This window comes from Poeciliopsis prolifica, unplaced genomic scaffold (genome assembly GCF_027474105.1).
Source record: "Poeciliopsis prolifica strain line A6 unplaced genomic scaffold, Auburn_PproV2 SCAFFOLD011, whole genome shotgun sequence".
Lineage (NCBI taxonomy): Eukaryota > Metazoa > Chordata > Actinopteri > Cyprinodontiformes > Poeciliidae > Poeciliopsis > Poeciliopsis prolifica.
In genome coordinates this window covers 8,620,544-8,636,538 of record NW_026562386.1, presented here as the reverse complement: position 1 = coordinate 8,636,538, position 15,995 = coordinate 8,620,544, and the positions used below count along the sequence as shown (strand labels likewise).

At 36.7% G+C, this 15,995-nt stretch overlaps 1 protein-coding gene across 1 annotated transcript in view; it reads right to left on the bottom strand.

Annotated features, from left to right (window-relative positions):
• Positions 1-15,073, bottom strand: part of LOC129364191 (carbohydrate sulfotransferase 8-like) — a 182,007-nt gene extending 166,934 nt beyond the window's left edge. Inside the window, exon 1 of the mRNA XM_055036684.1 lies at positions 14,946-15,073. The gene's annotated coding sequence lies outside the window, so the exon portion shown is untranslated. The remainder of the gene's footprint in view (positions 1-14,945) is intronic.
• Between the last annotated feature and the right edge of the window lie 922 nt (positions 15,074-15,995).

Here is a 15,995-nt window from a genome sequence, read left to right as displayed (position 1 = left end):
AGGTTCATGTAACATTTTCAAAGTAACCCACAAGCACTGCAGATATATAGATGTGTAAAATCTAACAAAATCAATTAAGGTCTTGGCATGCATCAAGACCAAAACCAAGGACATATCTATAATCTAGTTCCTAGAAGCAGGAGAAAATGCCAGGAATAAACCCGCTGTGATTTGCATCTACCCACATTTTCTTCCACTGAGGATAATTTGCCCCTTTGCCTTCAGTCATGACAATCTCATCCAACTTTAAATTGCACAATATGGAGTCCCATGCTTCAAACTGGCATCTCCTATTTCTGTAATAGCAAGACTCTCAAGTCAACAGCTTGCAGTCCATATCACAAACACACAAAAACCATCTGAAACTGGGACCTTGAGAGCCAGTCATTAGAGCAATGAGACCAAGTTCCAGTGACCCCTGCCAAGACTTTTCTACCTCCTTTTTATCCCCCTGCCATTTCCTCACATGAAAATAAATTACTCTGACAAGTATCCTGTGATGCCACCAAGACTTCATTCATTCTTGCTTCCAGTTTGTCACTTCATAGCTTCACTCTGCCCTGATTTTTAACTGGAATAACATCACTGCTAGATAGTACTTCTGCATGTTGGTGTTCCAGCTAAAGCCTTTTTTTTATATATGTTTTTTGCCCCAATTTTCCTTCATGACAATCTCCTGCAGTGTGTGGTATATTACTTGGTGGTGACTTGAATATGCCCGAAGTAAAGTCGGGCATATTCAACCTCAAGTGACACTTGAGGTTGATTTTAGATCAGAATATGCCCTACATCAGGCATATTCAACATTGTCTTGGCCCGACTATGCAGCCTCTTGAATGTGACAGGTAGACAATCAGAAAGCGCGGTGACGTAAGAGCAGAGGGGAATCCCAAACAGTTGACGTGACACAACTGAGAGTCCATTGGAGATGATAAATGTTTATTATTATAAGTAAAGGTCATCATTATATGTTTATTATATGTGGTTATGCTTATTCAGTTAAAAATGTTAACTACGAAAAAACCTAACTCGCCTCCAAATCATAGGGTAGCAAATAGCAGCTGCTCCCGCTGTCTTTTATCCAACACCTTTTCTTTTTGCTACATCTTTTATCACTTAAAGTGAGCCCACAAACTATCACTACTGCTTCTACATCGTCATCCGTGTCTGTTCATTCTAAATTCATGTATGATATGTTGGGGGTTTCATTGGATTTTCAGCAATCGGGATGTTGGCGATTGGAATCGGATCATGTGTGGTGTGTTGCTCCTGCCATTACCTCTAAAGTCAAGAAAAGGCTTAAGAACCTTTAGTCTGTTTTAATAAAGACATACTTTATTATAAGAACACTTGTGTGCAATTCATCTCACAAAGCTTTTTTGTTGTTGAGATATTTTTTGTTGCTCTTATATTGTACATGTCAGTTATCTATTTTTAAAGCACTGTGAAGCACTGAATTTCTGCAGAACACCAACTACTCCATGTCAGATAAGTTTGACTGTATTGTCTCTGATGAGAAAAGTATAAAAACAAATGAGTAATATGACAGCAGCAGGGTTTTAATTATCACGACTCAGATGATAAACAAGGTGCTGAATGTTAAGGTAATAGTGTTTCTGGAACCAGACCAATCTTGACACCTAAAGGATGAGAGCGCATTTATCAGCTGCAGCTGAGCACTACTCATCGGTGTCCTTGGTGATTTTATAAAGCCACGGGCCATTAGTAACTGATGGCATATACAGTAGTATATAAAGCCTGATGTCAAATTGATGGTATCATATACTGACAGTTTGTCAGAACCTTTTTTCAGTCACCAGATTACATTTCCACGTTCCTTCCGTGTCTAATGCTTACCCTATTCTGAGATATTATGTTTGACCTCAAATAGTTGTTGATAAAAAAAAAAAGAAAGTGAAATGTGATACTCCTGTTGGAAGCCAGCATTTCAAATATGTTTGCTGTTTTTTGTGCACACATGGTCTGTCAAATGAAGCTACCACCACATGCCCAATACTACATGGGCACATGCCCAATGATAGTTGTAGTTGCAGTCAAAAAGAGCCAAGTAATGATTGTTCGTATCAATTGTTTGATACAAGTTTGATGAAAATTTCATCTGGTCATATGAATAAATTCCTAATATATTACTTGATTTAACTTTCCCCTACAGAAGTTCTTGACAACTAAAATCAGAAGGTATGAGGCAGCATTTATACTAAATTAATATAATAACTATTGAATAGTAAATAAAAGCGAGAAAACATTAAATGTAATTTTACATATTTTGTAACACTGTTTGTTACCAAAGAGGTTCCTGTCCAAAATCTAATGCCGTTTTGGGGGAAAAGTTTGAGAACTCCTGTCATAATGTGTTATAAAGTAACTGTACAATAAGCTGACACAATCCTCAAAAAAAAAGTTGTGGCAATCAGTTTATGCAAAACATTTATTCACATTCACAATGTTGTTAAAACAATGTTTGTTATTGGATGATTTTTTTAAAACTGGGTTGGCAGTTTGTTGTGGATGAACAAGAGAACCGATGACTCTTGTGTTTTTGTGAGGACCCTCACAGGATTCTTACAGAGATGGAAAACAACCTCCTTTTGCTGCCTGACACTGAAGGAGGCTTATCTTCATCACACTTGAAAGTCATCAGCCTCATTTTGAAATGAAAACATTTTAGGGTTGATATGGGAGAATTAAATTTTTCCTTTCGATGTTTGTGTGGAGCATTAAGCCCTCTGTGGTGTGCGGTGAAACGGAGTCATCTTCAAAGAGATTCCCCAGACTCTTGAGCTATGTCTTTTCACTGAAGCTCAGCTGACAGGAGCACTCTCTGATATGACTTTAATCAGCAAATTGAATAGGTGTATCCAGCTTATCTTGGAAAGGTTCTCTCACGGTGTGACGCTCCTGTGGATGAGTGCTTCAGCTTAATGCTGATTACAAAGGAGGAATATTTCCATGCTTTTTTCCTCTCTGTTGTGGATTGTTATGCATTTATGCAGCTCCTGGGTGAGATTCAGCCTTTAAAATTTCTTCTGTTGTACTAATTAGGGCTGTGCTGGCTTATCTCCACTATTGTGCTGGATGTGGAAGATTGGGAGGCACTGTTTCTCACACAGTAAGCATCTTATTTTCCCTAGATATCAGTGCTGATATAGCTGTAATCATAGCAACACTTAAGTATTAGCTTTTATATTCTTAATTGCCAGCAAACAGCTTGTGAGGCATCTTGTCCAATTCTGTCAGATAAGCACAAATAAATGCTTAAAAAGATAATGAACTCACATCCATGTATATAGGTTACAATTTAACACGGTAAAAATGTTCTACATGATCCTCAAATGAAAAATTATTAAGAACAATGTCTACTTTTTCCTCTTTTATTCTCCTTTGTCAGAGCAGGTCTCGTACATTAAAGAAGCAGCTGGAGCAGCTGGGTGAAGTCTGTGCCAGCAATGTGAGATTGTAAAAATGCTGCGAAGAGGCTAAATGAAACCCGTGTCCTTCTTGCTGTGACAAGGCAGCACTAACCGCTGAGCCACAATGGCTCAGTGGCATTAAGTCAACACAGTTAAGCTGGAGCACGCCGTGGCGGATGGAGGCCAGTTGTGCCTTTTCTCCCTGCAGTGAGCCATCCCACCTGACTCATTTGCTTGACCTTGACAATGAAGTCACTGTGACTCTGATGGTGTAAATGTAAGCGCCCTCAGGAGACAACCTAACCACGCCGTTCACTAATCCACTCGGTAAGAAGCCTGCACCACAACCTGCCTGCAGCCTCCTCATTTAATGGGGTTGGTTGTGTTGACAGGTTCTGCAGCCTGTGAGCAAAATATTACCTAACAATGCAAAAAACATTGTCAGGTGTTGTATAAATGAATGGAAGCTCTTTTTTTTTATTTTAGCTTGTTTCATGTCACAGCTATTTTGTCTCCAGTGCTTCTTGTGATGGGAAAAAATAATCTTGTTTAAACTGTAATTTTTTTGTTGTCTACTGTGTACATAAAGTGTAAAGGCTTTCTAAATCTCAAACTTTCTTGCGCTGTAAAAAATCTAGTTGTTTCAATAACCACTAGCTGCATTTTCAATGACCATATGCTTGACTGACATTTCAAAAATAAATTTGCTAAATGGAAACAGACCACTTAGTTTTCTTCTTTTGATAAAACGTTTTGGCGCTAGGATGTATCAAACTGTATTTAGCAAAAGGACATTTTTCACATCAAATGAGTCATGATCAACAACTGGATGTTGCTACAGGTGGAAACCACGAAGGAGAAAAATGACAGACAGTAGTTGGAACAACATGACATGGCATGTTTTTGAATGGCATATTCACATATGATCCTAATTGCATTTCTTATTTAATGGAAACACCACAATTCAGAAATTGTGCTTTTACAACATTAACGGAATATTGAGAAAGTTTTGCACCGATCTGTAATGGAAACAGAGCTACTTTTGCACATCTCTATAGAAACTATAACAAGAAAAAAATGTTTTTCAAGTCAAGAAGGAATACAAGTTGCTATAAACCAGTCTATTGTATTTTTAACTTTATTTGTAAAAACATGTGACACCAATCAATCATTCTCTCCACTGCAGTTATGCACTACCTTGCTTTACTTAATTAAAACCCCCAGAAACCACATTGCTGTCTGTTGTATTTCAGCAAACTGAAAAACTTCAACAGGTGTAAACAGACATGGAACAATACATTTGTACCCTGTGGCACTGTGACACCAAGCCCTTCAGATCATTGGCAAAACAACCCCTTTCCAAACTTATTGAAGGCCATAATTTTAGCTAGTAAAACAGTAAAAAAAAAAAATGGCTAGAATACATTTTGAGGGCCTCGTCCATCATCATCATCCGCTAATGCTAACACTACAAAACATTTTGTAGGGGGGGATGTAAAGTCTTGTCACGCATCCATTTGTGTTCTATTAAACTGAAATACATATATTTTTTTTGTTCCGTGAACTTCCTTATCTGTCACCAAATCTCCTGTTCATTTATTCAAATGAACTCGCCCTGCACTGCCTGCTCAACTGTGTTGTGGTCCAGACTGCTGAATGTTGAGGCCCTTCTTCAGTCTCTTAGCAACAACAAACCTTTGTGTTTATTTCATGTGTGACATTGTTTGTATTTTTTTGCTCCCGCTTAGGTTATGCTTTTAATAATTTGATTTGTATGAAGGGAAATGATCAATTTCCGGCATGTTCATTTGGTTAAAAGAACCAGATGATGTCTGCCGTAGCAGCTGATCAGTGTTCAGTTGTTATTTACCCGCTATTTTAGGTCATTTGTTTCCTCAATTTTCACCAGAATTCTTATGAGCATTGAGATGACCCTACAATTATGTACCTGACCGCTAAGGCAGGGCACAAGCCAAAAACACAAATCCGTCCAATTTTTGTAAACTCTGAGCTTCTTTGAACTATTCCAGTTCAAGTATGGTTAGTTCAGCGGGAACAAAACAAGCTGCTGTTGTTCAGTGCAAACATGTGAAGAATAATTAAAAAGACAGTAAGATGTGAGGTGTTTGATATGGAACTCTTTTCTGAAGATTCTTCCTTCATTTTTATTCTAATAAATGATATACTTCATAAAATTAGAAGCAGGGGGTCCTGACCTCTATTGTGTCTGTCATTGTCTCAGACTCTCTTTTAGAGTATTGTATTTTCATCTCGAAACAATGAAGACTTCTCAGATTTTTTATCAGAAACTGTTAATATTTAAAAAGTTACATATATATACAAAGCTTTGCAGAAATACTATATCCCTGAACAGGATCGAGCAGGTCCAGTAAATCAACAGATGTAAAAAGGGCTCGAGTCATTCATTTCTTTCTTTTTTGCTTCAACAGTTATCTTCTTGCAGTGTTCTACTGAGGCAACTTTCCCTTTTTCTGCTGCAGAAAAACATCCCCACCCATACTACTGCCAGGATCATGTTTCACCATAGCAAAGTGTGCTTAGTTTGTTACCACAAACAGTGTTTTGCATATTTCTGTGATTAATGCTCCACTTGCATGGCCTGTCACTTTAAATGGACAGCAATGTCTTATAGGTTCCCAGTTGTTTTTAAAAGCTTGGTATGTTAAATTGGATGCTTTTTGCTCACTATGTCTTCTTCAACAAACTTCTGAGGGATTAACAGAAGACATATATTTAAGTTGGGATAAAAATTTAACATGTTGACTCTGTTCTCTAGGTGGCTTTGTAATTAAATAAATAAACAGTTACAATTATAATTTGACTTTGGGGTATCAGAGTAAATAGGGATAAACAAATACAAAACAAAACATTCTCCTCTGAGTTTTATTTCTAAAGAAAAATGTGGAAAATAAATTTAATAATTATACACTGTTTTCTATTGTATCTATAACATAAGACTTGTATAATGTACACTAATGTTTGTGGTTATATTAAGTCATAGTTCATGACTTAATATGAACCATGCTGATGCACTGCAAGTCAAATAGCATAAACGACATCCAACTTGGGTATTGTTGGATGTTGATGACAACATGACTTCAGATCTGCATAGAAGCATTCCTACCTTAGAAAGAAGAAGGACAAACCAACCTCAGCATACACTATGGCTGTCACCAGTGATAAATTCCAGTGGAGACTGAGTTGCAGGGTCCAAGCACAAGAGTTTCAGCTGAAGCGTACATTTCAAAATGTCACAATAATTCAATGCTGATAGAGAAGTTGCATGAAGAAGCATTTTTTGCAACCTATAAGTAAAAGGAAGTTGTTTAGGAAATGAAATGGAGCATTTATACACAAACACCGAGGCATATAGACTAATTCTAAAATGCACCTTTCCTCATGGCCAACATCAGCTGGAGTCGTATTTTTCTCTCGCAAGTAATGGAAGTGTCCAGGTGTGGAGATGCATGTGTTTCACGTAAGTAGTGAATGGAGCAAGGGAGACATGTAGGCAGGTTGCCTGTGGCAGACTGGCAGGTAGCATTTTCAGAAGGCAGAGAAAGAAGATGGACATTAATTAAGGAGGAAATTCAGCAAGGCAACACTGGTATTACCAGAATATCACCACATGTCTCCTCATCCAAGCAGAGACAAAAACAATCTGGCAGAAAGCAGAATGGGGGCCAGGAAAATATCCGTCAGCTTGATGAGGTGACAAATCACAGGCCTGAACAAAAAGCTCTAGGAATACATCCAGGCACATGCCCAACACACACCAGCCCTAAGACAAACCAAAGAAGAAACTGTTCTCATTACTAAATTCTTGTTTTATAAGCAATTATCACATACATATTGATGCCCTTCCAAACCAATACTTAACAGAGAGTGAATATATTTGAAATTGGTAATGTGACAACATTACACCTACAGCTCAGAAGACTGGAATAGGGTGGAAACAAAGGTCAATATTTTTTCACTGGTTATAGATTGAGTATTGAGTAGAATATTCCAGGATTTTTTTCCTTGTAATTTTGATGATTATGGTTGGCAGATAATGAAAACCCAAAACTCTTTGTGTGAAACATGGTGGTGGCAGAAGTATGTTCAGCAGGGAAAAGGAAGCTGGTCAAAGTTAAAAGATGGAGCCATTTACTTCAAAACATTTGAGACTATGAGTGGAAGTTCACATTACATCAGGTCAACCACAAAATTACAGGCAGATCCATAATGGAATCATTTGGATCAAAAGAACTTTAAAGTGGGCATTCACAGATCCTTTATATCCATTTTGTCTTAGCTTGAGTTATCTTGCTATGAAAATTGGGTAGCAGTTTCTGGCTCTCAGTGTGATGCTGTTTTGGAAACCAACCGCAGAAGACCTGCAGCTAAATCTGCCATGAAAAATGGTAATACAACATTTTTACTCAGAGGGGCTGAAGAGAAGTGCAATGGATGTTGTATTATTTTTTTATTTGTGGAATATCACTTTGTTTTTTTATTGTGAAATGAAGTAATACAAAAGAAACTCAATGCAGCAACTTTATTAAATTGTTGTCCATTGAAATGTGTTTACTATGGTGGTACTTTCCTACTTGGTTGAGAACTTGTTTCTATAAGTTATTTTTAAATCATAATGTGACAATCAGTAAAAATGGCAAAACACTTTCTTAGACTCTCTAAAGCTAAGAAAGGATCAAATAAAACAGCCATATCAGCAACACTGTCCTAACCTACTAAATCTGATTTGTATAGGCTTACAGTAAAAGTATGCTGAAATTCTATATTCATGTATTTATGCTAAGCATAATGATTTGGAGATAGGCTTGTAATTACAGGGGGGTCAGAGATCCCTTTGCCTTATGTAAAGAGATTACTTTGCCAGGCTTTCAGATTGCTCAAACTGTCCCACTTGAATTTGCAAGGCTGAAAACATTCATTACATGGAGAGCTACAGTTGAAGTTAAAGGCTTAAAGAGGAAGTGAACAAGATAAACTGTGCCAGAGAAATCTTGGAGCTTACAAAACATCTGCAAACATCTCTGATTTAGGTGGCTGTGGCTCTTTTAAAAGCTTTAATATTTCTTAAGTTCAAACCATTTCCATATGCTTTATAATTAGATACAACCTTTTTTTTTTCCTCACAGATGCTAAACTGTATCACTCAGGTCAATGTTTTGGTTATTCCAACTGAGAAATTTACTTTTATTGAATTTTTAGGGTCATTGTCTGTTTGCAAGCTTACCACTTTTTTCTGCAAATGTCTTTCTGGCTCTAGCCTGTTATAATAAATGAGGGAAATTATAAGCAATCTGTAATGCAATTTAACTAGAACCTTGCCGCTAAAGAAGTCACTGTTGAAGTAATTCAGAGGTTAATTGTCAAAGCTGTGATATGAATTGCACTCAGTAATATCATCATTCTCCAAGACAAAAAATAAATAAAATTACAGTAAACAGAATGGATTAGTGAATGACTTAAAAGCATTGATCCAAAAAGCTCTAATATACAAGACTCTTGAATAAAATTAAAAACCAACATGTTTGGAGTACCTTAATTCCTTAACTAAAGACTTCTGATAAAAAAAAAAAAAAAAAAAAAAAAAAGACAGGAAATGCATTTTGTAAGTCTCTGGTAAGATAAAATCCTGTTGAATGTGGATTCCTGGCTGTGCTGAATAGGTACCCCGACTATCTGCTGTGCTTCATGACCAGTGGATGCATATGACTATCCAACTTGGACAGCTGATACTGAACAACCATTCATCCAGCTGACAAACATCTTGGTTAACATAAGTGTCTGGACTTAAAAAATGATTTACTTCACATCCAAGCTTTTTCCTGTTGCCAGAGCTGTAGTATGTGAGCAGTAAGTGTTTTAGAAGTTGTACACTCTGCTAAAACCAAAGCTGTGTCAACAAGAAAACACAAACCAGATGAGAACATCAGAAAGATAATAAATAATAAATGGGGGTCCATGAAACTCTATTTAGTATTTAAGTGTTTCTGTCTTTTCAGTTTCTCATTTGTAATAATTCCAACTTCTGTACTGTGCATCTGGAAAGTGTTTCACTATTTCCATTTTTTGCCCTCTCCAGGATATTCAAGGGTTCAGAGGGCAGTCTTTTGAGATGTTGGCCTTGAGCTGTCATCCTGCTGAAAAATTAACCGTCACCCCAGTTTGAAGTCAGGAACGCTAGAGAGCAGATTTTCCTCCAGGAAGCTGCTTAGTCCATACCGACTAAGCATGGAGCTGCCACCACTACCCTTCACTGCAGGAATGACCTAAGCCTGGTGATGGTTTCCTTCAAACTTGATGCCTGGCACACTGAAGAGTGCATTCTTTCATCATCAAATGAGAATTTTGTTTCCATATGGCCAGAGATTCCTTCAGGTGTGTGCCTTCAAACCGAATCCAATCAACTGAATCTACCCCAGCTGGACTCCATTAAAGTTCTGGAAACATCTCAAATATGACCAATGGAAATAGCTCAATTTTGAGCTTCGTGTGAAAGGCTGTGAGTCCTTATATAAATGTGATGTATTTTTTTATTTATTTTCTATTTCTAATAAATTAATAAAATTGTTTTTGACATTGGGGTAGGATTTGGAAAAAAACAATTCATTTAATGCAATTTGCAATAAGAATGAGGAAAACAGTGAGGAAAATGTGCAAAACAGGATGTGGTGAGAATAATTTCTGGATGTTCTATGTATTATGTGCATTATTTTTTATTTTTTACCTGCAATCAGACATGGGTGATAATATCATTCACATTATCTGCTTCTGTCCATAAAGCCTCCATAACAAATGGAGCCTGGAAACAACCTTTACAGCTTTAGGACAATACACACTGTTTCATGCATTCTCCCAGTATAGCAGCTGTATTCAGATTTTAAATATTCAGATTCACAAAACTGTATTAAATTGGATTTCAAATAAACTATTTGAAAAAAGTCACACTATTACTGTATATTGAAAATGTGACAAATCTATTCTGCCAGTATGCTCAGTGATGCTCTGTTACATTTGACATGCAGAGCCCGGAAATTGCTGAAGTCAGCTGTGACTGCTTGTCAGAGAAATGCTCTTAAATTTGAGCTATTATTCTTTCTTCTTTCATAATGTTTCAGGTGTACACCAATTCTGTCAAGCTGATGACAAACTACAAGAAGAAAAAATATTGTTTTCCATAGTGCATTTGCACCCTGGCCCAATCATTGCAATGAGGTCAGTTTGAAGTATGAGTTTCTGTCAGCCGGAAGCTTATCAACAGCAACATCTCGGTATCTCATATGTTCTGTGAAAAGCAGCAGCAATACCATGTTTAGAGAATAACATTGCAAATAAAAAGATAAAATAGACTGAAAGCACTCCTGATGAGCAGACTTTACCACTGAGAGTGTAATGTGTTTCTAAAGTCTTCTTTAATATAGAAGCATGTCTAAAAAACCCAAATGGGTTCCTGATGATTTCTGCATTAAAAATCTTGTTTAAATTATCCCCTTCTATACTATATAATCTCTGTAGAAAAGCCCTTGTGCCTGGAGCTGTAATTAAAGCTTCTTAACTTATCTGCAACAGGCAAAGAAGCCCATCTTGATTACTTCTAATGATCATCATTTTCCACTTAACTGGCAAACAGCTTTTTATGAAGGTGGGGAGCAGATTTTAAGTCCCTCCAGATTCCTAATCTGTGCCGAATAGAAATCACTGAGCGTGTGGAAATATTGTAATCAGAACTCGAGGTGAAATCTAAATTTGTGGAAACAAGCTCATTTAATTGTATGAACTGCCATTAATTACATTGATAAATCACATTACACCACATAAAAAGTAAACATATTCAGCTGAGTAAAAATTATTTTTATTCAATGTTCATGACTGCCCCACTGCAGGAATCATAGTGAATAGCTGGGACTGACATGAGGCTTTGACTTTAAAGACGATTTGCTGGCTTTAGTAAACTATGATGAATTTGAAAATCCTGACAAGGATTATGAAGCATTTTCATCTAGTCTGACTTTTCTCTGGGGAAAAAAAATCATATTGAGCAAAGAAAAGAGAAAAGCGAACATTGTAGATGCAAAAGGTTTTAACGTAAATATTTGAAAAATAATGAGATGATTTACATGATGAATGCTAAAGTTTCAACTTTAAAACCTAAACTGGTATAAATCTATTTGTATTCTCTTTAAAACTATGAGTTTGATTGATTTTTATGTGTCTAACAGTTGTAAAGGTTATACTGTGCTTGTTTTCCTTAATCTACAGTATGTGTCATATATGTTTGTTGCCTGGTGTTGAACCGAACTGCTGGACTCATCTCAAAGTCTCGGAAAAGTGCTGCAACATTTTACAAACTCCTGACTCGTGTTTTCTGTTTATGGTTTTTACCCTCAAGCATCAGGCCACAGATGCAAGGTGAATAACTCAACTCTTTGCTGAAAGAACATGCTCTAAATACTCAAAGCAAAAACTGAAAAAAGGTTACCTTAAAGGGAAAAAAGTAGGTCTTTTTATGCAGGCTTGTACTTTATTAGTTGAGGGTTATGGCTCCTATATTTCTGGGATTTAGGAGGTGGAATAGTATACCTGTGAAGATTCACCTTGAAACTCAATCACTGTCAAAGAAATCATTACTGGAGGAAGTAAATAAAATGAGAATGTCATTAAAACTGACCATGCAAGTTTTGCAGACCATCATTAACAGCCTTATAACAATAAAACTGTTTGTCAAAGGCTGACAATCATGTGTACAGCAATTTGTTTTCATTGGTGTTGTCTGGAATTTAAATAAGACTGTTAACCTTAATGTGCTTTGATTACATAAAATAAATATTAAGGTCAATGATTATGAATGTATATTGCATATTCATACATAGGAAAAGTAATTTCTTTGACAGGTGGGTTAGCTACGTCACAAAACTAAGGATGTTTTTAATGGATATGATTCAAGTTTTTGAAACTTATTATTTTATGTAGGATCTATTACAGATGTTCAACTATTATTTCAGAAGCAGGTAGATCCTCTACTTCATGACACGTTTTTATTATAAAACCATGCATGCTGTCATTAAAATAAAAAAATGTATATGTTTAAAAGAAAAAGAAATTTTATTCAAAGAACACCTTTAATCAACTTTAACACCTCAATGCCCAGGTGCTGCTGTAACTTTTTCTCAGGTCTCTTTCAGTGTGAAATCAGTGACAACTTCAGGGCTCTGACACACACACACACACACACACACACACACACACACACACACACACACACACACACACGCACACACACACACACACACACACACCCACACGATGTACATCCATCGTCTCCATAAGCCAAGTTGAAAGTAATTTTTGAAGATCATGGCTCATTTTTCACCCATAGGAAAATTCATTCTCTCTTTTTGAATTGTGTGAAGGTTTTGGGTTTTGATCATAACAAGGACACTCAGAATAGAATTTGTGTGTCAGTACGCTTCCTTTAAATAAACATGGCATGCGCTCAAGAAGAACTATGCAAACTGCAATGCCTTTGACAATGTGTTGCTCCTTGGATGTGGTGATGACTGGAGAAGTGGTATTTGTCTCACAGCTGAAACTCCACTTGCTTTGACAAATCACCACAGAGTCAGCGGGGCACTGTCCTTGTTGGCGCAGGTGAACGTGCCCTACTTGGAATTACCACTGTGGATTTCAAATCTTTGAAAAGCATTATTATTGACCTTCGCACTTTGGAGTGAGATCGTTGAGATGATTACTCATCATCTGCACAGTGACATATTCAGGTCACTGTTGCTGGGAATCTGGTTTGACAACTCAGATTTAAATGATAAAAACAGAACTCCTACTGCTCAGCAGGGGCAAACACTCTCAGAGCCTTGATCAGTCTTGTGTTTGTAATGACTGCTGACATGTTTATGCCACCCAACCACTGCAGAAGCAAGGCCATAATAATGTATTGACCCAAGCACACACAGCTGTTCACAACTACTTTCATTACTTTTCTCCGCAGGAACACAGAAATAGTCTTACTAGAACTTTATTTGCATAATAACTCTTCTGCAGTGACACAGACTGTATCCAGATGAGTTGCTATAAAATGTGTCAGAAAGTACGCTCCATATACTTCAATAAATTCATTGACATAAAAACTTTTATTTTTTTTGTAGCCATCATAACCAAACACCAGTTCAAAAACATAAATTATAGTAATTAGCATTTTATATTGCTGGGGTGGGAATTTGGTCCCTTATTCAGAGTAGCTTCATTTCAGCCACTTTCGAAGGTCATTGAGCATGTTAGCATGAAAATAGCCAGTTCTTTCATATTTGGCATTGAGAATGAATGGCCTAGTCAAAGGCTGCATTTAAGACCCACTAGATGTTGTGGCATGACTGTTAAGTCAACATACACATGCAGGTCCTGTTAATTGCACTTGAATGCCATAAAAATATGTGTAAGGCCATCCTTAAAGGGGGGTAATATGTATAATTAACTTTTTTGAGCTTTATATTATGTTATAGTGTTATTGGCTCATCAAAAACATGCCTGGAGTGACTTGATTCTTTCACACGTGTTTGAAATGGTAAATGGACTGAAATGACTTTTCCAGTCATTTTGACCACTCAAAGCGCTTTACACTAGAGTCCCATTCACCCATTCGCACTCACATTTATACACCAATACGCAGACCAGAAGGCAATTTGAGGTTAAGTCCCTTGCCCAGAGGCACATCGACATGTGGCAGGAGGAAGCTGGGATCGAACCTACGACCTTCCAATTGCAAGATGAATACTTTGCCATACAGCCACAGTCGCCCTGTGAATCTTGAATCTAACTTTCTTAAATGATCTTACTCAGTTACATATTTAACTGAATTTTTGTCTGTGTGAATCTTATCCTTCGATTTGCTGTTCATTTTGTTGTTCGCAAGATATATATATATTATTTTTTTTTTGTCAAATCTTCCAAGTCAGAAATATACTTCCTAGTGAGTTTCACACCCTTCTGCATCTTCAGGATTTTCTTGCATAGAGTGGATTCTTTGGTTCCATCAATTACAACAACTACCCCATGTCTCTAACACTATAGTCCAAAACAGACCCAATATTGGCTCTTGCATTACTTCTGCTAAGCCAATGTAGGCATATTGCACATCTATGTAATTGGCAAAAGCTCATTTAAATGATAATAACAAAATTTTCTACCTCAACAACACCCAGCTCAAATACTAAGAATTTAAAAAAAGACAAACAACAAAAACAATTAGGCACTAATTTGACTCACCTGGTGAACCAGCAGCAACCACACTGCAACAAGGTCCTGCCCACACAAACTACTAATCAGATTAAAACCCAGACTACGCTGTTTCCAACAATACCAGAATTACCAGGCTATGTGCAAAACTCTGAACCAGCAGCCAAAGAAGACAAAAACACAGCTAATTTCGTAGCTAATTTCACGAAGCTAAAAACATAAATTCAGTCCTACCTTTTTTGTGTCACGGTCATAATCCATGTCAGAGTAAATATTTCCACTGAGGTATTGTAATATATTGTGTCACACTTTTATATCTCACTATATTCTCACTATATTCAACTTTTCTGTCTCCATGGATACCATCTATTTACTCAAACGACTTCCTGAGTTCGCGCTCAGCTGGAGCTTTCCGCTCGTTTACGCAAATACGTTTTAGCTCGTTCGTGATTGGTGTATATTGTCGCTATGATTCTATTGGCTGTTTGATGTGTCAATCACTTAAATCAACCAATGGGCTGCAGAAAATCTCCCCCGTAGGTTTGGTTCTCCGACTAGTAGTAATTCACAATTTTATTGATTGTTTTTTTTCTTTTAAATCACTGCTATTAATTGCAAATAATCTTTATAGTAAGATACTGGGGGTTAAAATAAATAAAGAGAGAAGTTTGTTTTATCAACCAATACCTTTATAAAATGTCTATTGTTTTGGAATTAAATTTGGTTCTGGGTTCCCACTGCATGCTTTTAAGGAAAATCCACATTACGTAATGTATTTCATTAGAATTTATGTTTATTTTGTATTTTTTTACTGGGTGCCATATGCATTTGTTCTTTCTCAGTAATACAAATGTTGATTTTTAGACGTCTTGAGTATTCTCTGGAATATTAACTTTATTTTGACACCTTTGTTGATACGAATTGTTCATCACCTTATATGCCTCTATGAAGGTTTATTCTGTTGGGCTTACTATGTACTGCTTAATGTGTAAATTATGTAATCTGAACCATTCATATACACCTTGTAGTTCCTGAGATATATGGAATTTATTTTGGGGGGCTGTGTCATTTTTGAGAACCCTCCTAAAAATTACCAAAAAAGAGGCTCTGGTCTTAGGTTATTAGACTACAACCAACCACTTCTTAAACAACATCCAATGAAACCCTGATCTTCCAAAGAAGATACGTATGAGAAGTTTAACATGAATGACGGGTGTAGAGCAATGAGATCTGAGTTTTAATTTAATACCTCAAAGTACTGTTCTTCTCCCCCTTTCACTTGAA